The following is a 21712-nucleotide window of genomic DNA, read 5'->3' on the forward strand; positions in this document are numbered from 1 at the left end:
GGTATTGGGGGAGGGGGGCGGAGGAAGCACACACATAGATCAATGTAACAGAATTGAGAGTCCAGAAATAAATCCACACATATATGGACAATTAATCTACCACAAAGGAAACAAGAACATACAATAGAGAAAAGACAGATTCCTTCAATAAATAGTGCTGGGAACATTGGACAGCCACATGTAAAAAATGAAACAGGACCACTATCTTGTACCATGTACATATTAACTCAAAATGGATGTAAGACCTGAAACTGTAAAACTCCCAGAAGAAAACACAGGCAGTAATCTTCTTAACATCATTCTAACTGACATCTTTGTGGATCTGACTACACAGGGAAACACAAAAATAAACAGGACTACATCAACCTAAAAAGCTTCTGTGCAGCAAAGAAAACTATCATCGTAACAAAAATGTAATCTACTGAGAGAAGATACTTGCAAACCATATCACTGATAAGAGGATAATATTAAAAAAATATAAAGAACTCCTACAATTCAACAACAACAAAAGCTACCATTAAAAGATGGGCCAAGGACCTGAATCGACATTTTTCCAAAGAACACCAAGATGGCCAACAGGCACATGAAAAGATGTTCAACATCACTAATTACCGGGGAAATGCAAATCAAAATCACAATGAGATATCAACTTGACCTGTGAGACTGGCTATCATCAAAAAGACAAGAAATAACAAGTGTTGGAGAGGATGTAGAGAAAAGGAGACCCTAACACATTGTTGGTGGGATTGAGAATTGGCACAGCCACTATGGAAAACATTATAGAAAGTCCTCAAGAATGGAACATGACCCAGCTATTCCAATTCTGGGCATTTACTTCCAATACAAAAATGTTACTTCAAAAACACACAGGGACCCCTATGTTTATTGCATCATTATTTACAACACCCAGAATACGGGAAAAACCTAAATGTCCGCTGACTACAGCCATAGAAGAATGAAATATTGCCATCTACAACAACACAGATGAACTGAAGAGATGATGCTAAGCAAAATAAGTCAGAGAAAGACATATACCATATGATTTTAGTTGTATGTGGAATCTTAAAAAAAAAAGCACAAACAAAATAAAGTCATAGATATAAAGAACAGACTAGCAGTTACTAGAGGGGAAGGAGGTTGGGTGAAATGGTGAAGGAGGTCAACTGTATAGTGATGGACGGAAAATGGACTCTCGTGATGATTCTCTGTAATGTGCAGTGTCTAATTATATATCATTAAAAAAGATAGGGGCACCTGGGTGGCTCAGTGGGTTAAAGCCTCTGCCTTCGGCTCAGGTCATTATCTTAGGGTCCTGGGATTGAGCCCCGCATCAGGCTCTCTGCTCTGCAGGGAGCCTGCTTCCCCCGCTTCTCTCTGCCTGCCTCCCTGCCTACTTGTGATCTCTCTCTCTGTCAAATAAATAAATAAAATCTTTAAAAAGAAAGAAAAAGATAAATAGGTACCTGAGATGTAACATACAATGTGATGACTGTAGTTAACACTGCTCTGTGATACAGGACAATCATTAAGAGCAAATCCTAAGAGTTTACATTTTTCAAGAAGAAAAAATTTTGTTTCTTCTTTCTTTGTATCATATCTCTATGAGATGATGGATGTTGGCTGAACCTACTGGCACAGTCATTGCACATATATGTCAATCAAACCATCATGCTACACATCCTTAATTTACACAGTGATGTCAATTATTTCTCAATAACACTGAGAAAAAAAGAAAAGCCATGGCTTGTTTTTCATGTGAATTGACCATTATACTATTCAGTATCAATCACGTAAATGCCTTGAGTTCTTCTTGCAGGTTCTGATAGACACACCTCAATCACACTCCTTGGCTGAACCCCCAGAACCAGAGGTGGCAGGACAGGCTAAAGCTCACTGCCCACAGGCCTGGCCACCCAGGAGTTCCTCATCATTACTGCACTCCAAGAAACCTTGCGTACTCTGAAATAAACTCACATTAAGTGATCCAGGAAAATCAATGACTTTCTAATTCCTCTTTACTTTGATTTTGAGACTTCTTTAAAAAAAAAAACAAACCTTCAAACTAATTCATAGTAACATCATTCTGGATTTTTTTAAAGAATAAGTTTCAAAAAAGATTTTCTTTTCACATACAATAAACAGACTTAAATACACTAGGTTTTCATTTCAAGAGCCTTCAGTTCACATGCCCTAAAATATAAAGTTTTTAAATGGCAAGGTATCACTTAATTCTGTATTACATTAGCAAAGGTTAAATTTCAGAAGAAAAATACAGTACTTCAAGAATTTCATGATCCTCTGTCAGAGTCTACAGGCTACATTCAATTTTTATCAAGTACAGGTTTAAAGACTGCTTAGCCTTAGCTGATATTTTTAAGCCACACCTTCCTTGATAGTACAAACATACTCATTTCTCTGATTCCTGAGATCTAGCAAAATCACTTCAAACAATTTTTGTCAAGTTTAATATTATATACACAGTTTGGTCTTATTTTATAAGCAGCAAAAGATATACAAAAGGTCCTACTTCCTTTCTTCACACAGATGAGAAACTGAACAAATTCCGTACCTCAAACTGGACTTATTCTGAGATGGCTGTAACAATTACTGTTTAAACAGAGCAACTGCTCAAGATATACAAGATATTTGACTAAAATCTACAAAGACTGAACTGGCACCACAGATCTGATTTCTGACGACTTACTTGTAAAGAACAAAAATGGGTCAAAATGGGTCCTCTATCTTCAGGGTTTTCGTATACCAACCAAGAGAAAAATCAACCAATGTTAAATGAAACTACTTTTTTAAAGGAAGAACTGTGACGCTGAAATATACAATTCTGAACTCTATGCAGTGATTTACAGGAACAGGAGTTCTTATTCTATATAATATAAAAACATTTTTAGTTTACTTGTAGCTTTCTCCAGACTTCAAGGTATTATGTGTAAAATAATAACAAGGGATTGGGGGGGGGGGGAACAGAAGAAGGTTAAAACCGCAAAGGAGGGCAAACATTTGGAAATTAGAATCAGGTGTCTAGAATGTCTCACTCTTTGGGTGTGTACACACATGTAAGGGGGCTGGGGAGGAAGGGGGGGAACTTGTGTGCAAAGCAGAATCACCTGGAGTCTTAAACCCCACACATCAGAACAGAATGGGGAAAGGAGAAAGGAGTCTGGAAGAACTGTTTCAAAAGGGCTGAAGAATTACGATTCTGCCACACCATAATCCTCCCACCACTTCTGGGCAATTCTATGAAGCAAAGAGAAATTCATTTTCTCCCTTTCTCAGAAAGCCTTTGGTACACAGTCAAACCATCATCTTTTTAAATGTTCAAATTTTCACAAAAGTAAATGGGGGAAGAAATGATTATTAAGAATATGTTAGATTTAGGCAAATGGAAGAGAAAATCAGATTTTTAATATAAAGAAACAGTACCCAAAAAGTGAAATTCTTGAACAGAATATTTCAAATGTATTTTAGTGCTTCATTTCTATGTATTTCCTTCAATGATTACAGTTCTACAGCAAAAAGGAGATTTGAGTTGGCAACAGGCAGACTAGGGACATGCAGGCCATTACCTGGGAATATAACCAATCCTTGCTCATCACTGTGGCATACAATGACAGACACTCAAAAGGAACAAGAACATTAAGAATATCAAACAGTACAAATACGCATCATCCACATAGTGAAAATGTATCAGGGCCAAGAAGCCAAAAACCACTCTTGAAGAGGGCACAAAAGAAACCTCTAAAATATAAGCTGGCTTGCTTAGATCACACCAGCTGGTGGGTATAGATGGAATCACACTGATGTGAATACCTTCAGCTCACTAGATCTAAACCCCAAGATGCTCTTACAGACACTCAACTCCCTTAGAAGGGCCCTACGCATATTTCTAGGTGAGCAATCCTGACTCCTCCAAGCATGACAGCTTGACAGACCCCTGTCAAGTGAGATGCATGCAACCCCTGTGAAAAGGGTGGGGGGATTCCCAGTTTGACTTCTTGTACCCTGGAGCAGAACATTAAAATAGCTCAGTAAGGCAGCTCATCTAGTTTACAGACACCGTATTTTTCTATTTTGTACACACTACACCCTGCATAGCTTTCCCCATGAGGCCCCACTGCCTCTGACTTATCATTATCCTGACAGTTTTTAGTGAACAATGGGGTTGCTGTATTCCCACCCTCCCCATGCACACTCTCCCCCCACTCAGGACTGGCCTCCTAGGTCCAACCGCAGACAGGCCCACACCATTGAAGTGCTTCTGTGGCCTCTCAGCCCTACATTTATTACTCTCTGCCAGTTGCCATCTGTATCCAAATCTCAGTTCTATACCAGCTGAAATCCCAGTCACAAAAAGAATCATTCTGCCTAGTGACTTGAAAAATTTCGATTGCTGACATTAAATTCACTCTGGAGTATCATCAACAAAAATATTCCTTCTCTGTGAGGTTTTATAATAAACCACAACTGATGGTACCTAATGCAATGACAGAGATAATATGATAGGTCAGTAAAGTCATCAACAAACTAAGATACCGCAAAAACTAAAAGAAATACACAACATTATTTGTTGAGGAAAGGTTGGAGAGGGAAGAGGGAAAAAATACAATGGATTGGAAGAAAAGGATGGACAACAAGGTAAGTTAAAATGTCAAGAAATATGTAATGCCTTCTGTATATTTTATTTTAGTTGAGGAAGGAGAAACACACTAGGGGTTCATCTCAGTTGATAAGTTAATGAGCACAATAATAGCTATGATTTGTTAAGCAAGACACTGTGCTAAATGCTTTACATACATTATCTCTTCTAATCCTTACAAAAACCTTGTGAAGAGATACTAACTTTTCACTTTATAAAGGAGCAAATGAAACACAGACAGGTTATGTAACTTGTGCAAGGTCACACAGCTCATAAATGGCAGAGTCAGGATTTTAACCCAGCTCTTAAACTCATGACACTATCATGTTGAAATGCCAATACACCGTAGCCAATGGCTTAAAAGCACATTCTCTATGTATTTAAAAATGAGATAGCTACGTGTGCTAATATGAAATTGTATCCCTAAGATACAATGTTAAGTGAAAAAAGACAAGTGTGCTGAGGCTGGTCTCCAAAGTAATATAGTATGCTCCCTTTTGCATCAAGTCAAGGGCTGGGAGAAAAGATACACATGGTTGCACATACAAAAAATATCATTGAAAGAATATTCAAACTGGGAACATTGATGGTCTCAAGCAGAGGGGAGCAGGAGGCTGAGGATCAGAAAAGAGCCTTCTCAGTACATATACTTTGGCATGGTGTAACTTTTTAACCCACTCATGTAATTTTTCACAAGAAATAAGCACCACATAATACAATAATTGTAAAAGCTAAAATCCTATAATGGAAGATACCTTACACCTCTCCCTGCCTTCCAAGGCTGAATAAAATTAAAAGACGTACAGACAACAAAGGCACACCTATTTTAGTCATGCATGCTTTCTAGATGTTTTCACCTATGAAGAGTACGTATTACCACTGCTCACATCCTAAACATGGACCAAACCTGCTGGCACACACAGAAAGAAGAAACCAACTCCTGTGAACATGGGAGGAGAGACTGCGGGTAGGAAACCTTGGTGAGACACGGAAGAAACAGGCTGCTCGAAAACCCTCAGACAGAAAGGAATGAGCGGAGGCAAGCCCACTCCTGGCAGGTCCAGGGAACACAGCTACAGAATCAAGCAGAGCTGCAGAAATGTGGAAGGAAAATGAAGCACAGAAGCATCTAAAGCAAAGTTAGGAAAAAGAATTTCCACTCCCTAATTAGTCTGAAAATAAGAAAGATGAAAACAAAGTCAAAACACATGAAGACCGGAATTGGTTGAAATTCAGGTAGAAATATGCCTAATTCAGAATCAATGTATATTCCTTTGCTTGCCTTCAAGCATTTACTTTTAGGACCGCTATAATTTTATATTTATGTGATACAAAATTATTGGCAACGCTTATTATTAAGCACCCCTGCCCCAGAAAAGCAACTCTGAGTAGCTTAAGCAAAAAAGGAGGATATACTGAGAAACATGAAGAAAAGCAGAATGTCCACACTTCAGGACAGACAAGAACCAGAGCAGCTCTGAGGCTGCAGACATTCACAGAGCATCATGAAAACAATTCGAGAGATGACACAGCAAAGAAATGGCCAACAGAGGCCCCCGCTGTGGACCAGGACCATTCCCAGAAAATGGCACATTTTTGTAAGCCAGGTGTCACCCTAAATGTTGCCTGCCACACCACACTCATACCTAACACTCTCATTTACCATTTACTGTGTATCTAACATGAACATATTAAGTTCTTAATTTATGTAAAATATTTCAATTTAAAATTACTTCTAATTTTCATTTACAATTAGATGCTTCAAGTTTTTTGTGCATAATACCATAAAAACTTCAATTTATTGATTTGATATTGCAGTTGTTATTGGGAGAATTTGACACCAGAGTCATAAAACAAAGATTGAGCAGCACTAACCAGAAATCGATGGTACAAATGTGTTTATCCATCCATCTTTCAAAGAAGTTTCTGTTCTTCCAGGGAGTCTGTAATTTAAGATACTGCATATGTTTTCAAATAAATGAACAAAATAGGGCCCAAAACTGTAATTTAAGTTCAACATGCCAAAATCTCAGATCCCCATTAATTGAAACTCAGCATGAACCACTAAACTACTTTAATACTATAGTCCTCCTAAAATCCACTAATACCACATTATGGTAAATAATAATTGTTTTTATAATTTTTTAAAAAGTTATAAATGCTTAGTTTTGAAAATCAGAACATTCAGAAAATTTTCCCATAACACAGAGATAAACACTTTCTAGAAAGTTTGGTCTATCCATTCATACTGGCTGCACAGATTATAAAACAGTTGCCTGTTTCTGCCTTGATATTACATCCCCATTACTTTTTAAACCTATTATACTTTTCTGTAAGATTTCATATTATTTCAAGCAATCTAAGCCCCCTTATTGACAGTCAGAAGATAGAGAAAAATAAAACAAAGAAACAAAGAAAACCAAGAGACAGCTGCTATTAATATTCACATCTCAGTGTGCTGCCAGCCCCTTTCCTGTTCATGTATGTACAAACAGCCCCGTATCAGGGAAACTTCCCATATGTGTTCAGGTCACATGCAGAGGGGCAGCACAGTACAAGGACTAAGAGCAGGGGCTCCGCGGTCAGCCAAAGCTGCATTCAAAACTCAGTTCTACCACTTACTAAGTAGTGACCTTAACCTGTCTGCACACCAGTTTCTTCATCTACAGAATAGGGCTATAACAAGGTTAGAAGGTCCTGCAGAAAAAGGTACTATCACAGGGCCCCGTACATGAGAAGCGCTCGGTAAAGACAAGCTATTACACTGTACAAAGCATGCTATATTTTCATTTTTCACCTAATGTATTCTGAACATTTTTCCACGTCAATTAGATCCACTTCTACAACATACTTAAAACCAACACAATACAGTTTTTCCTCCTACACTGCATCAGTCACTAGAAAAGAGGACAGAAAAATCAGATCCTCATCATTTTGGTCAGGGTCACCCGCTGCTAACACATACAGGCAGAGGACTCCAACCAAGCCAACCTGTTCCCTGAAGTTGGGGAGCGAGAGAACAGTTCTCTGATGTTTCCTTACTAGCTGATTAGGGAGAAGTCACGGGGAATATGAGGTTTGGCTGGGGTTTTGTTTGTTTTGGCTTGGTTTTGTATTATTATTTTTTTTACAAACATATTTATTGTCAATATCATCTATGATGAAATTCAGTTTATTTACCCAAGAAAGAACAACTTTTAAAACAAAGAAATTGCAGTTTAAAAAAAGAAAAAAAAAACCTTAAGCTGCGTTTGAAGGTAATGAAATGCTAAATTATAAATTTTCACTCACTACATCTCCATCAACACAGAAGCACACCACAACTTAGGTTTCATTTTTGATACCACAGAGAACAGTAGTGAGAGAAACAGATGACCTCTGCCTTTCCAACTATAATATTCTGTGATACTAGATTTAAGTCGTTTTCAAAGTCCAGGAGTTTATTTAAAACAATCAGCCAATAATAACATCTTGCCACAAATCACAAATGTCTACATTCTCACCTGCAATTAATTCTGATCCACTGAACTTCTTTATATCTTAACAATGTTCCTCCATATGTATGCTCTTCTTCAAATGTTATTAAAAGTACTTTATCCTTGGGGCACCCGGGTGGCTCAGTTGGTTAAAGGGCTGCCTTCAGCTCAGGTCATGATACCAGGAACCTAGGATAGAGCCCCACAGCAGCAGGGAGCCTACTTCTCCCTCTCTCACTCTCTCTGCTTGTGTGCATGCGCACTCACGGGCTCTCTCTCTCCTCCTCTCAAAATCTTTAAGGAAAAAAAAAAGGAGTTTATCTTTGTTCATTTAATCTAGCTCCCAGCTAAGATCCAAGTCCAATTTTTTTCACAGCTAAGATCCCCATTTGGAATGTAAGGAACGCCATTTTGGAATATGTTGGCTAAACACAAAAGTCTTGATGTTGGTCCTTCTGTCTGGCAAAATTCTGTCATTATCTAGACACTAAATTCCTCGCTCGGGTTTCTGAATCCCTAGACTCTAACATGGCCTGCCTACTTGTACCCCTGCTAAGATCCTGTTGAAGCTCATCTCTCAGGTTCCGAATCATCTGTCCAGCTGAAAGGCTCTTCACAATCAACTATATTTTATTTTGTCAGTGTGTCTCCACCTTAATAAGCAATAAGCTCCATGAGAAGGAACTATGTTTTATCATTTATAAATGATACATTTTTTATCATTTGATTTTATCAAATGATGTATCACTGATATCATTTTATCAAATGATACCACTATCATTTGATCATGTTTTACCAAAGGTTAAAGCAGTACCTTTATTGCTTTACACAGTGCCTTGCTCCCTGAAAGCCCTCAGTAAGCACTAAATGAACGAACTCCGCGTCCCTCTCTTTTTTTTTTTTTAAAGATTTTATTTATTTATTTGACAGACAGAGATCACAAGTAGGCAGAGAGGCAGGCAGAGAGAGGGGAAGGGAAGCAGGCTCCCCGCTGAGCAGAGAGCCCGATGCAGGGCTCGATCCCAGGACCCTGGGATCATGACCTGAGCCGAAAGCAGAGGCTTTAACCCACTGAGCCACCCAGGTGCCCTCGTGTCCCTCTCTCTTAAGCTGATCTGTCCACCCCACATCAGTGGAAACTGCTAATGCTCACTTTTCCCAAACCACAAGGCTTTTCATGGGAGTAAATTTGAGAAACTGCTTCCAAACACTTCACACTTTGCTATTTGCATCTCACTCCTTCCTCTGGTTTCAGTTTCTTTCTTCTTGAAGAACACCTTTTAATAGTTCCTCCAGCAAGTCTATGAGGGATCTTTGTCTTTATCTACAAAGGCTTTATTTCACTTACTCCTGAACATTACCTTATATGGACTCAAACAAAATCCCTGCCAGTCTGGACAACAGCTTCCCTCAGGTTGCTTTTGTCTTGTTTCTAATATTTCAACTACAGTGTGTCTAATTTATTTTTATTTAGCCTGCATGGGGTCTACTGCACTTCTTGGAACTCAGAACTTAGGCCCTGCATTTATTATGGAAAATTTTCAGCCATTATATCTTCAGATAGTGCCCTCCACCACTCCAACTATTTCCTCTTCCTAGAAGCTCACAGAAGGTAGTACTAGACTTTCATACTACAGGTCATGAATGAGTCTCAAGGACTCATTTTCTGTCTCTTCACCCTTCAGAACTTCATTCCAAGCAATTTCTTCAGACCTTAAGAATCAGTAATTTGGCGGCACCTGGGTGGCTCAGTTGGTTAAGTGTCTGCCTTTAGCCAGGTCATAATCTCAGGGTCCTGGGATCAAGCCCCACATCTGGCTCCCAGCTCAGCAGGGAGTCTGCTTCTCCCTCTCCTTCTACCTGAGAGCCCTCTCCCTCCACCCCATGCACTGATGCTCTTTTTCAAAGAGCTACTGAGTTTACTTTTAAAAACCATAATTTTCCACAGTTTCCAAGTGTTTGTAGCAGGTAGAAGTCCTCTGTATCAGCTCTGGTGGCAATGTTACTAGAAACCTGCAACAGTCACAAAATATGAAACTAAAATGATCACTTCAGGGAATTGTGATGATTACTTACCATTTTGCCAGATGACAACAGCCAACTGTTTTTTCAACCTTGAGAATAGTTTCCAAATTGGTATAAATATTCCCAAGGCAGGGGCGCCTGGGTGGCTCAGGGGTTTAAGCCTCTGCCTTCAGCTCTGGTCATGATCTCAGGGTCCTGGGATCGAGCCCCGCATCGGGCTCTCTGCTCAGCAGGAGCCTGCTTCCCCTTCTCTCTGTCTGCCTAGCTCTGATTTCTCTCTGTCAAATAAATAAAATCTTTAAAAAAAAAAAAAATATTCCCAAGGCATTTTAAGATCATTTTGTCACTATACATTTCAAATGCCTTCATAGTTCTTTTTCCTTGATAATTTCAACAAAAACCACACCTGTTGACTCCATTTTCTCACTACTCATTCATTCTATAACCAACTTCAATCTGCTTTATAGTCCTAGAACTCTTTTGGAATTATACTCAAAAAGGTAAACATTTCCCACCTAATCAACAAATCCAATGGTCCCTTCTTTGTTCTCATCTTACTCACCTCCCCGCAGCGATACTGACTATTGCAATTTTGCCACCCTACTATCACCCCAGTTAAAATACTTACTCCAGTATTACCACCATCTTTATCTACCTCACTCCCATCACTCCAATCTCTTCCTCCTTCAGTTTATCAAGTCACAGCCAGATTAACAGCACTATGCTCCAGTCATGTCAACTGTTCACACTCCCCACTCTGCCCTACAGTGGCTCACTACTATCTGGTACTATGGGAAAAGAATAGGTGAACGAGGCACAATTCCTGTCCACAAAAGCATAAAGAATAAGACCACCACCTAACACAGACAGGATGTATGCTATGTACTTGCTAAGGTGCTAAACACCTTACCTGCAACCATACCAACTGATCCTCACAGCAGCTCTATGACACAGGTGCAAATACTATACCTACTTCACGGATGAGAAATACTAAAAGATGACTAAGCCAACCTCAGGGAGCACAGCTAGCAAATGACTCAGGCCATTTTAGGCCAATCCCATCCTCTTAAACGATAGACTATACCTTCTCCACAAATATTTATAGCAAAAGCCCAGACCTCACCTTTGACTGAAAAATGGGTATCTGATACTTCCTAACAGCTGTTTGGATGCCCCAAAGTACCTCACATTAACATATCAAAAACCGAAAAAATCACAACCATACTGCCCAAACTGAAGTGGTCCAACCTCAGCAAATGATAGCACTAACCAACTCGTCATGCAAGTCAGAAACCTGAACATCACGCATGACATATTCTCATCCTCCTTCCATATCCAAACTATTACCTTACCAAATCCTGTCTTTTTTGGGGGAGGGAGGGGCGTCCTAAATCTGTCTCCACAACATCTACATCTGTCCATCTCCAACACTACCAACCTAGCCCAGTCCAAACTACTACCTTCTCTCACCTCACCTCACCTAACTTACCTAGAGTCATGCATTCTGGTTTTTCCTAATCTACTCTCAGTTTTGCAACCAAAATGCTTTCTCCCCTTGTTGAGATTATGCTTTTAAAACAGCCATCTGACCCTTTCACAGATTTTGGACTCCAGACCAAATCTTTAGGCCAATCTTTTACTTCAGGTTCTGAAGCATTAGAAATGTAAAGATTGATGATAGCTGGGTTTGAGTCACAGAGATAAAGCCAATTTTCAGTGACAGTCAAGAATGACACCACAGTAATAGAAGCAACCTGAGAGAGGATGACAGAGAGGACAATACCTGAGAGGTTTTGAACACTTGGCTCTAGTTTTTCCTAAGATAGAGCTGAATCCTAAATTTGCCAAGTTTCAAGGTATTCTTCTTGTTACACTGTGATACCCCAGGATGCCTCCAATGAAATCCTTTTTTTTCTTAAGTAGTTCAGACTGAGTTTCTAGCTTGCAGCCAAGAGTGTTAGCTAAGAAAAAGGGAAGAAAAAAACCTTAGAAGAGCCAAGAAGACACACTTAGAAATGGGGGAATGCCTACAAGGCAAAAATAAAACAAATTTGACATAAAGTAAAAATGCCTTTGGCCAGATAATACATAAATATGTTCAATATTTGTAAACTCATGTATCTCCTTTAAAAGGTGTTACATAAAATGCTATAGGGTAAGAGCCATGTTTCCTTTTATGATCTGCAAATCATCACAGCTTACCATAAATCTAACTACTGAACAAAAAAATTAGAAGTAAAAGCATAACTGCACAATGATATAAATCATGAAGTTGTATATTTGGAAACCCACTCTCTCTGGCAACAGTTTATACATGTGTTTGTATAAAGAAATTGTCTTTTTCTAGTAATACTTTACCAATATTCTATCTGCTGGTTGTGATTTGCATTGTCAGGTACTATAAACTCATCTTGCTCATAGTCAAATATTTTATGTATTACATAAGTATACTTACAAGTACTGTAACCATAGAAGGAAAAAAATTAGCTGTGAAAACTACAGATTATATCCTCTATAAACACTTTTTCTGTTGCCATCTGGTGGTTCATGTATTAAATCAACACTGACACTCATTGTATATAAGGGCTTGGTCCACAAAATGAAAATCTCCTATTCTTTTTTCCACTCCATGTAACACATAGGGAGAAGGCAAACAGAACCGACCTTCACTTTGGAAATAGTCCCTCTTTCATGAATAAACCACAAATACACTAAATAAATTAAGAGTCGCACCAAAGAACCCACAGAAACTACAACTTCTGGAGATGATCACCCTTACCTAAGTAGGATAGGTTATACCTATGCGATAAAAGCTGTAAAACTCCCTCCTTACCCGAATTCTTTTTCCTTACTAGTCGTCTACTTGAGTTGCTAAAATTCCCACCACTGATTACTCTTAATAAAGGCCAGTAGTTACTGGGGCACCAGGGTGGTTCAGTTGGTTGAGCATCCAACTCCTGATTTCGGCTCAGGTCATGACATCAGGGTTGTGAGTTGGAGCCCACGCTGGGCTCCGCACTAGATGAAGAACCTCTGTTTAAGATTCTCTCTCCCCCGTCTCTCTACTTCCCCACCACTGTGCATTATATAAACAAATACATACACAAATACATAAAGGCAACTACTGGCACTCCTCTTTAAGTAGACACAGCCATTCTTTGGTTGCCTCCCTATAATGTTTTTTTTCTTGGAAAGATCATTCATCTTTGTAAAAATCAGGCTTATGTATCTGACAGCTTCCAAACCTCTCATGATAAGGAATCATGTCTAGAATACAGAGGAGAGTTCTGAAAGAGAGAAGAGGCAACAGAACATTGCACCAAATGTTAATTTTATCTACGTAATAATATGGGCCCACCAGTCTAGCCCATTCTCTACAGCCCATATTTCTAAAGGCTGGCCTTGTCTGTTAAATGGATACCTAGCAAAGCCAAAAACAGTGCAGAAACTATAGTCTTGCCCATGTTCCACAAGCTAATCTCCAAAGATCAGTAAATTAATAGATTTACTTGACTGACACGTGTTGTCAAGAAATTGGATTATTTAACTGATAGCTCTTATCTTCACTAGACATTGTATATCAACAGAGTGCCTCTAAGCCTGTTAGAGTGAAAAATAGTTCTTGTGTTAATTTTGAGGGCCTTTTGATTTACTCTAAGTCCCTAAGGAATACAATTAACCAACATAACATTAGGTTGAGCACAGAAACATCAACAAACACCATCTACCAACCTCTTTAAATTACTGATGGTCACTGTCCTATAAATATAAACATTCTCACACCCATCACTATTTCATATCTTTTTAAACTTCTCTCTGCATTAATTACCTCCAGTAGATTTCAATTACTCTTGCCCTTTCTTCTTCCAGCCATTTAAATAAATAAGCATTTCATATTTTTAAGGAAATTTATTTCTCCAAACTGTGGGCTTACACTGATAAATTATGGCACTAATTCATTTTACAGAACCTAAAGTTTTGAACATGAACCATTTTCAGGCTAGAGTAAATACATCATGTGCTAGACAGCAAAGAAATTCTCTACTGCATCTTAGTTGTCTTTGATATTGTAAATACCCTGGAAAAAGTGAAATGAAGAGAATTAGGTTCCAAGAGCTAAGACATATGGAGTTACAGAATCCCCAGATAGGACACACGCTAGAGTCAAGTAAAGGGCAGAAAGGATATGACAACATACAGAAAGTCAGAGAATCAGAGCAGAACAATTTTAATGATCTAGTCTAACCCCTTCCTTTCACAGGTGAGAAAACAGACCCAGAGAAGCTAAAAGATTTGTTCATATTGCAAGTTAGTTAGAGTGAAATAAAAACCAAGTCTACTGACACTTAGCCCATCACCTTTTCCATTCACCACATCCATGTTTCTAGGAAAGCTTTGCAAAAGTATTCTCATTCCCACAAAAGACTGTGGGGGCAGGGGGCAGGCTAAGGCTTTAGAGCTGCCTGTCAAGAGGCCAGACCACCTAAATACCAGAATAGCAAATATATAAATAACAAGTGCTTCCTAAAGCAGTGCTCCCGTAATATCGTTTATTCACTTTTATATTTGGATATAGCAAGAATAGTGTTAATACAATGAATCTCTAAGACTAAAAATATATATCTCCAGAACCAGTCTCAGATATGGGATCAATAAGTGGCAGGAAAGTACATGTCCAACTCTGACAGATTTTTGCATTTCAGAGATTCACTGAAAAACTTGGGACTAATTTCTATATGCTAATACAAAAAGATGGCAGGAGGTACCATATTCTCTGTCCCAGTTGACAAAATATATTGGTCAGGATCATGGGTACAAATGTTTATGCCTTTTTTATTAAGAGATTTACAAATATAGGGGAAAATTTAGGAAAATAACTTATAGGTATGTTGGAGCCTAATTATAGTAAAAAATATACAAATATACAAATTAAAATGCTCAGTTACATTAGGCAGAAATGTATCATCACTCAGCAAAAATATTTAACCAAATAAAAAGTGAAACATCTTCACTTTTTAAAAAAAAATTCTACTTTAACTCCTCCTTATATTATACCTTTCAACCTCATTTTTATTCCTTACCCTCAGCTTTACTCATCTTCCATGGATTTGGACTTCAAGGGTCTACTCTTAAAACTACAGCTTTTAGGGACACCTGGCTGACTCATTTGGAAGACCATGCAACTCTTTATCTCGAGGTTGTAAGTTCAAGTCCAATACTGGGTATAGAAATTACTTTAAAATAAAAATTTTCTTTAAAAAATGCACCTTTTATTATTTCTTGCGGAAATTTAAGTTGTGACCTAGTCAAAACCAGTTTCTCTGTTTCCCTACTCACTGTGGGTCTGTTCTACTCTGTAGATTTAGTCAACTAACATTACTGACCTCTGATCTAGGGGACACCTAGAGGATGGCCCCAAGTTCATGTTTTGAAACAGAAAACACGAAAGGGCACTAAAGAGTAGAATATAAAGGCAACTGGTAGGTAGAATTTAAAGACATCTTACTAGATTCCACTTAATTACCCATCTAACTTATCAGAGTTCCCTTTTGTTTTGCCCAATATTTAAGAGGTAGGGAACATTTAAGGGAAACTTCCTAGTTAGGTATAATCCCAGTATATAGCTAAACTTAACCATATTAGATAAAAGGCATGCTGAAGCAAACTAACAAAAATTCTGTACCTTACAAACCCCACCTCTTTATTTGCATTTAAAGGACTTAAATGCATGTACTTGAATGCAGATAAAAGAATTTTCCAACTGTTCCTCAAAGAAATGGTTGGTACACTCCCAGTGGTCAATTCTGTGGCATTCATATCTGCCAACAGACTGCCATAACCTATTCTCAGTTGGAATTTGAAAATTACAGTATGAAAAAAAAAATTCTTTGTGAAGAAAAACTCCAAAATGGCAATAGTCATTTTATTATGGGAGAGGAATGGGTATATGGAAGGGGCTATGCATATTTCCTCTTCTCTCTTCCAAATTATCCAAAAGAATTTAATAATGACAACAATAAATATGGGAACCTGAAATTTGGGGTCCAGTAACAACAATACAGTATTTAGAAAACACCAACCACCAATTCCCTTGGTACTGATCTGATTGCTCTCCCTCCCCATAGAAAGCTCCGGGCTACACGGAAGGCACTCCAGCCTACTGGCTACAAACAGACTGTGGATTAAGCCCTGTTTTCCATTTTGGCTCCATCACTACTAGTCTCGGGACCTCAGGCCAATTAGTTACCATCTCAGTGCCTCAGTTTCCCCACAGGTAAAATGAGTACAAAATGCTACCTACCTCTCAGGGGTTGTTGTGAAGAATAAATGAGCCTACTTATAAAGCACTTAGTGTTTGGCACATAAGAAGGCCTAATAAAGGTTAGCTACAGGTGGCTATACATAAGGCTTCATAGAGGGTGATAATTGCTTATTACTGGATTTACAAGACAGTTACCAACCGAGTGGCCAGTTGCCATCTGTTAAACATACAGTGGCCTAATAAAATGTAATCAGTGAGTACCTGAGCACTTAGGGTAGCACTCTCTGTGAAGACTCTCCAGTAGAGCAGGTAGTCTGGAACTCAAGTTTCAGATGAAACTCAAACCACAAAGCAGTGAGAAAGCGGGTCCAAGAGTAAAAGGTGAAACCAAATGTTTCTGGGGTAATAAAAGCATAGGGCCCCAAGAGGAAGCTAGATTTGCAGTAAACCCAATTAGCACAGTTTTGTGACTTCTTCACCAAACCAGTGGCAGAGAAGCCTAATTAGCAGAGCTTACCCAAGGCTGGGAACTGACCTGAGGAAAGTAAGTAGTCCAGGTAGGAGTCCGGGTAAGCATCCAGACCACGTAAAGTCAGACTAACACAATGACAGAGAACTGAGGGAGATTACAGGATTGACCAACAAGGATAAAACCAGAGCACAAACATAGAAGCATCACCTGGGGAGCTTTTGTAAATGCACAAATTCATGTTCCAGAGACCCTCTAGATCAGAGGTGGAGCCCAGATGATTCTATTTTTCAAGTTCACTGGTGCTTCTGATGCATCCCTCACACTAGCACAAAGTAGGAGCCCAACAGTGGAATAAACAGAATAAGTGATTAAAAGCTGAGTAAATCAGGGAGAAACTTCAAAGTTTGAGATCACAGACATGAAACAAGTTTAAGTGAAAAGTTCAAGGTGCATAAAGGTCACTGGAATTTGGGGGGCAGTGGAGTGCTACAAAATGACAAGGCCAGCAACAAGGTTAAAGGGGAAATTGCATCACATGCAATTTCTCACTTAAAGGGTTAAAACAATGGTTTTCAAACCTGCCTGAACATTGGGATCCCCTAAGGAGTTCTTAAAATCTGACACCTAGGTCAAACCTCAAATTCTGGAAATGAGATCCAGGCTTCAGTATGGTTTAAAGCAACCCCATGACGCCAATGCGTACCCAAGGTAGAGAAACATGCGCTAGAGAGGCTCCAGGAAAGCAGCAGGCTACTGGAATGAGGAAAGACATAAAGCAATCTAACTCAGTGCTCTCAAACCCTAGTATGTATCAAAATCAACTGGAAAGCAAGCTGTGTTCTACAGGATCATCAAATTCCCCAGGAAACTCTGATACACACAAAAGTTCGAGAACCATCAATCTAAGTGACTGGCAATAACTCCAAAAGAGAAACTAAGAACGATGAGCAACCCCAAAGCAATAACTAAGAAGAGCATTTCTACCCCTCTCAGCCTGAAGAGGCTATAATGAACATAGGAGGCCATACTAAACATTACCAGAATCAATAAGCCAGTCAAAGATATAGCAGTAAAACTAGGGCACCACACGTGCACCTGGGTGGTTCAGTTGGTTGGGCCACTGCCTTCGGCTCAGGTCATGATCCTGGAGTCCCAGGATAGAGTTCCTCATCAGGCTCCCTGCTCTGCAAGGAGTCCGTTTTTCTTCCTCTGACCCTACCTCCCTCTCACGCTCTCTCTCATCTTCTCTCTCTCTGAAATAAGTAAATAAAATCTAAACAACAACAACAACAACTAGAGCACCACAGACTAAACATATATGATACTTATGACCCAGCCATCCTTCACTTCAGAAGGCATCTCCCAAAACATTCAGGTCTGGGGACACCTGGCTGGCTCAGTCTATGGTTCATGCAACTCTTGACGTCAGGGTCATGAGTTCAAGCCCCATGTTGGGACTTACTTAAATAAACTCAGATCTGGCTCCTTGGTGGACAATATAAGAAAGCATGCATTGCCACCTGCCTTTCAGAATTAAAGACTTAAGTCTTTAAGAGTCTAGAAGCGTTACAGACACAGACAGACACACACACACACCAATAAGCAGAGTATAACTCGGAAATTCTCATTACATGTAGAAAGAAACCCCAAGGCATACTTAAGTTATATTTGGAAGATCTGAACCTTGTTATTTCTCATAATGGCCAAATGGGTAACTTAAGAGAGGTAAGTATATGTAACTTTTACTACTCAATGTTGCACTTTTCTCCCAAAATATCATGACTAAGCCTAACCACATGAAATACCATTAGAAGAAAAACAAGGAAAAATTAGGAAATGCTTCACCTAGCGACACAATGATACAGTACTTATGACTAGTTCCAGCTTGGTGTTAAGCATTCCATTTAGAATGTTACATTTTATCTGATAAGATTCAAGAGAATATATTCCCTTGCATATGACCAACTCATCATCCCATCAGAAATCTCTATAGCAGCACCAGAATTTTCATTTTCAAGATACATGAGCTTTTGTCAAATGGTGACATCTCTCCAGTAATATGAATTTTCAATATGATATAAAAAATGATGGATATATTACACATTTCACAGAGCACAGAGAACAGAAGCCTGTCAATGAATTTAAAATTTGTGACAACCCATTTGAAATTTTACACTAAAAGACCTGTACACTTTCATAAACCATATAAATGTAAAACAGGTACCAATGTTTTCACTTGTAACAAGGAATAAAATATTCCTTCCTAACAAAGTTTAACTGTTGCCTTAGTGCATTTTAATTACGTATTTTCATCAGCATTACAGCTGTAAAAATGCGACACATTATACAGCCTTCAGAGTGCAACCAATAACTTGAAATCCTTGTAATATACTTTAAAACAAGGCCACCAGATTTGCCCCCCCCCCACCACGACCCCCATGTGAACTTGGGCACAAATCACCAAATGTACGAATGTGCAGGGCTTATTGCAAAGTGCAAGTCACTGCATTAAAAAAGGGAAAATAATAAACACCATCTGCATTTTAAAAGTCAGCCCTAAGTGATTTAGATTTCTTCATCTGAACCTGGCTTCTTTAGCAATCTACAGATCCCATTTTACAAAATGACTTAATAAACGCTTTTCTACCGAAGTCAATCATTAGGCAAAAAGAAGTGTGCGCGCACATACACTCACACACACACACACAGACACAGAGAGAGAGAGAGAGAGAGAGAGAGAAATGAAAATTTTCCTAGTAATGGAAGAGTTAACCAGAAATACGGCGATTTGTTTTCACGCTGCAAAACCTGAAAGCAGGTGTTAGGAGAGCCTCGGGGAGGGGGCGGGGAAGAGCCGGGTTGAGATAACGTTAGGTCAGCAAGAACAAGAGACCCGTGAGTGAGTGTTTGCACTACCCGGGGCCAGTTGTGAGTTCCTACCTTGCAGACGTGAACACATCCCAACTGTTACACGTCCCTTCACGTCCCTCGCCGCCACTGGACACCGCGCACAGCTAATTGAAGTTTAGAGCGCCGGCTCCTTCCAGGGACAGCAGTATCCCCCACCACCACCCACGCCGCTAAGGAACACCCAAGCCAGCTTTGCTCCAGCTGCCAGCAACAGCAGGGGTACGCTAACCCGAGTTAAAGACCTTCCTCGGAGGAGGAACCTACTCCTGCCTGCATTTTTGTTATCTGCTTCCAGCTTCACCCTTTCCAGACCAGCCAACTTAAGCGGAGAAGGATGCTACCCGCCAACGGGTTTTTAACAGGACCCGGGCCGAGGGGGGAAGCTCCCCGTGCAGCGGTCCTCGGCGGCGCCGCCGCGAGCTAGGCTCCGGGTTAGAGACCCCCGCCCCGCCCCGCTGCGCTCTCGCCGACAGCCAAGAAAGGGGGCAAAGCCACCCGCACCCAAAGTTTTGCTCGCGGCTGTCTGCACCCCTCTCCCCCGTCCCGGGCTCGGGCAGCCGGTCGTGCGGGATCGTGACCTGGGCAGGACCGCACGGAGGCTCCCACCACGCGCCCCCAGGTCCCGCGGAGATGCCGGCCCGCCGCCCGCGGGGGGGCGCCGGGCTCCGACCAGTGGCCGGCTCCCAACTTGGGCGGCTGGGGCCGCACGGCTCCGCTCCCGCCGGCGACAGAGCCCCGCAGGGAGCGTCTGGCGGGCGAGCGCTCCCGCAGCCGCCCGGCCCGCTGCGTCAAGCTCCGCCGCCCGCCTCGCGGCCCCGACGGCTCTGGCTCTCCCCGGCCCCGCGCCCCTGCCCCGACCCCGGCTCCGGCCCCGCGCCCCGACCCCGCGCCTACCTTGAGCCAGCGCCCGGAGCAAGTGCAGCTGCAGCGCCAGGAGCGCCCACCATCCACGCCTCCGGCCCGCGCTCAACTTTGTCGCCGGCCGCCCGCCGCGCTCCCCCGCGTCCCGGCCGGGGCTCTCGGGCGCCGCGCGGGCTCCCCGGGGCCGCTGCCGCCGCTCGGGGCCGGGCGAGGACCCCCGCGGCCGCCCCGGGCCCGCCGCGCCGCCGCCGCCCCGGGCCATGCTGAGGAGGAGCCGCCGCCGCCGCCGCCCGCGCCCGGCCTCGGGCCCCGCGAGCGGGACGGGCGGGCGGTGGCCGCCGGCTGAGCGGCCAGGTGCGGGGGCCGGGGGGCGGCGGAGGGGCGCGGCGGAGGAGAAGTTGTCAGCGGGCGAAATTCTTGTCACGCCGCTCCAGCGCCCCCGCAGCCGGAGCGCCCGGGCCGCACCGCGTCTCCCGGAGGGTCCGGCGGGCGCTGAGGAGGAGGAGACGTCGCCGCCGCCGCCGCCCCCGCCCGGCGCTGAGGAGAAAGTGCGCCCGCCCGCGCGCCGGCGCTCGCCCTCCGCCGCCGCCGCGCCCCATTCACAGCCCGGCCGCACGCGCCGCCCGCCCGCGCCCGCCGCCGCCGCTGATTGGCCGCAGGGAGGCGGCTCGCGGGCCTCGCGCCCCGCCTCCACGCCCTCGCCTGTTTTCAAACTCGCCGCGCCCGCCCGCCTGGAATTTCGCGCCGGGCCTCGGGCTCGCCTCGGCGGCTTTCCGCGCCGGCTGCGCCCCCTAGGGACGCGCGGAGCGTACTGCAGGCCGGCGCCGTCTCGGCACGCGCTGGGCGGACAGCTCCGGCGGGGGCTGCGCGGGCCGCACGGGTGGGGGCGGGGGCGGGGGCAGCGCGGGCCCTGCCCGACTCCGGGCGTGCGGTCTCGCAGGAGGGCTGGCGCACGTGCGGCAGAGGAGCAGGTGGGCCGGGCCGCGGAGCCTCTGGCGGGTGCAGGTGGGCGCGCCCCTCCCGGAGCCTCCAGCCGGTCCTCCTCTAGCCGGCCC

The 21712-nt window shown here is 42.3% G+C and overlaps 1 protein-coding gene across 2 annotated transcripts in view; it reads right to left on the reverse strand.

The window, feature by feature from the left end:
* SDK1 (sidekick cell adhesion molecule 1) overlaps positions 1 to 20904 on the reverse strand; it is an 865094-nt gene extending 844190 nt beyond the window's left edge. The window contains exon 1 of one of the 2 annotated variants that reach the window (XM_080830507.1): positions 20691 to 20904. The gene's annotated coding sequence lies outside the window, so the exon portion shown is untranslated. Of the gene's footprint in view, positions 1 to 19659; positions 19730 to 20690 lie in introns of those variants that run through there. The other variant, XM_080830508.1, reaches the window with a different exon arrangement.
* Positions 20905 to 21712: the final 808 nt, after the last annotated feature.

This window comes from Martes martes, assembly GCF_963455335.1.
Source record: "Martes martes genome assembly, chromosome: 18".
In the NCBI taxonomy this organism is placed as follows: Eukaryota; Metazoa; Chordata; class Mammalia; order Carnivora; family Mustelidae; genus Martes; species Martes martes.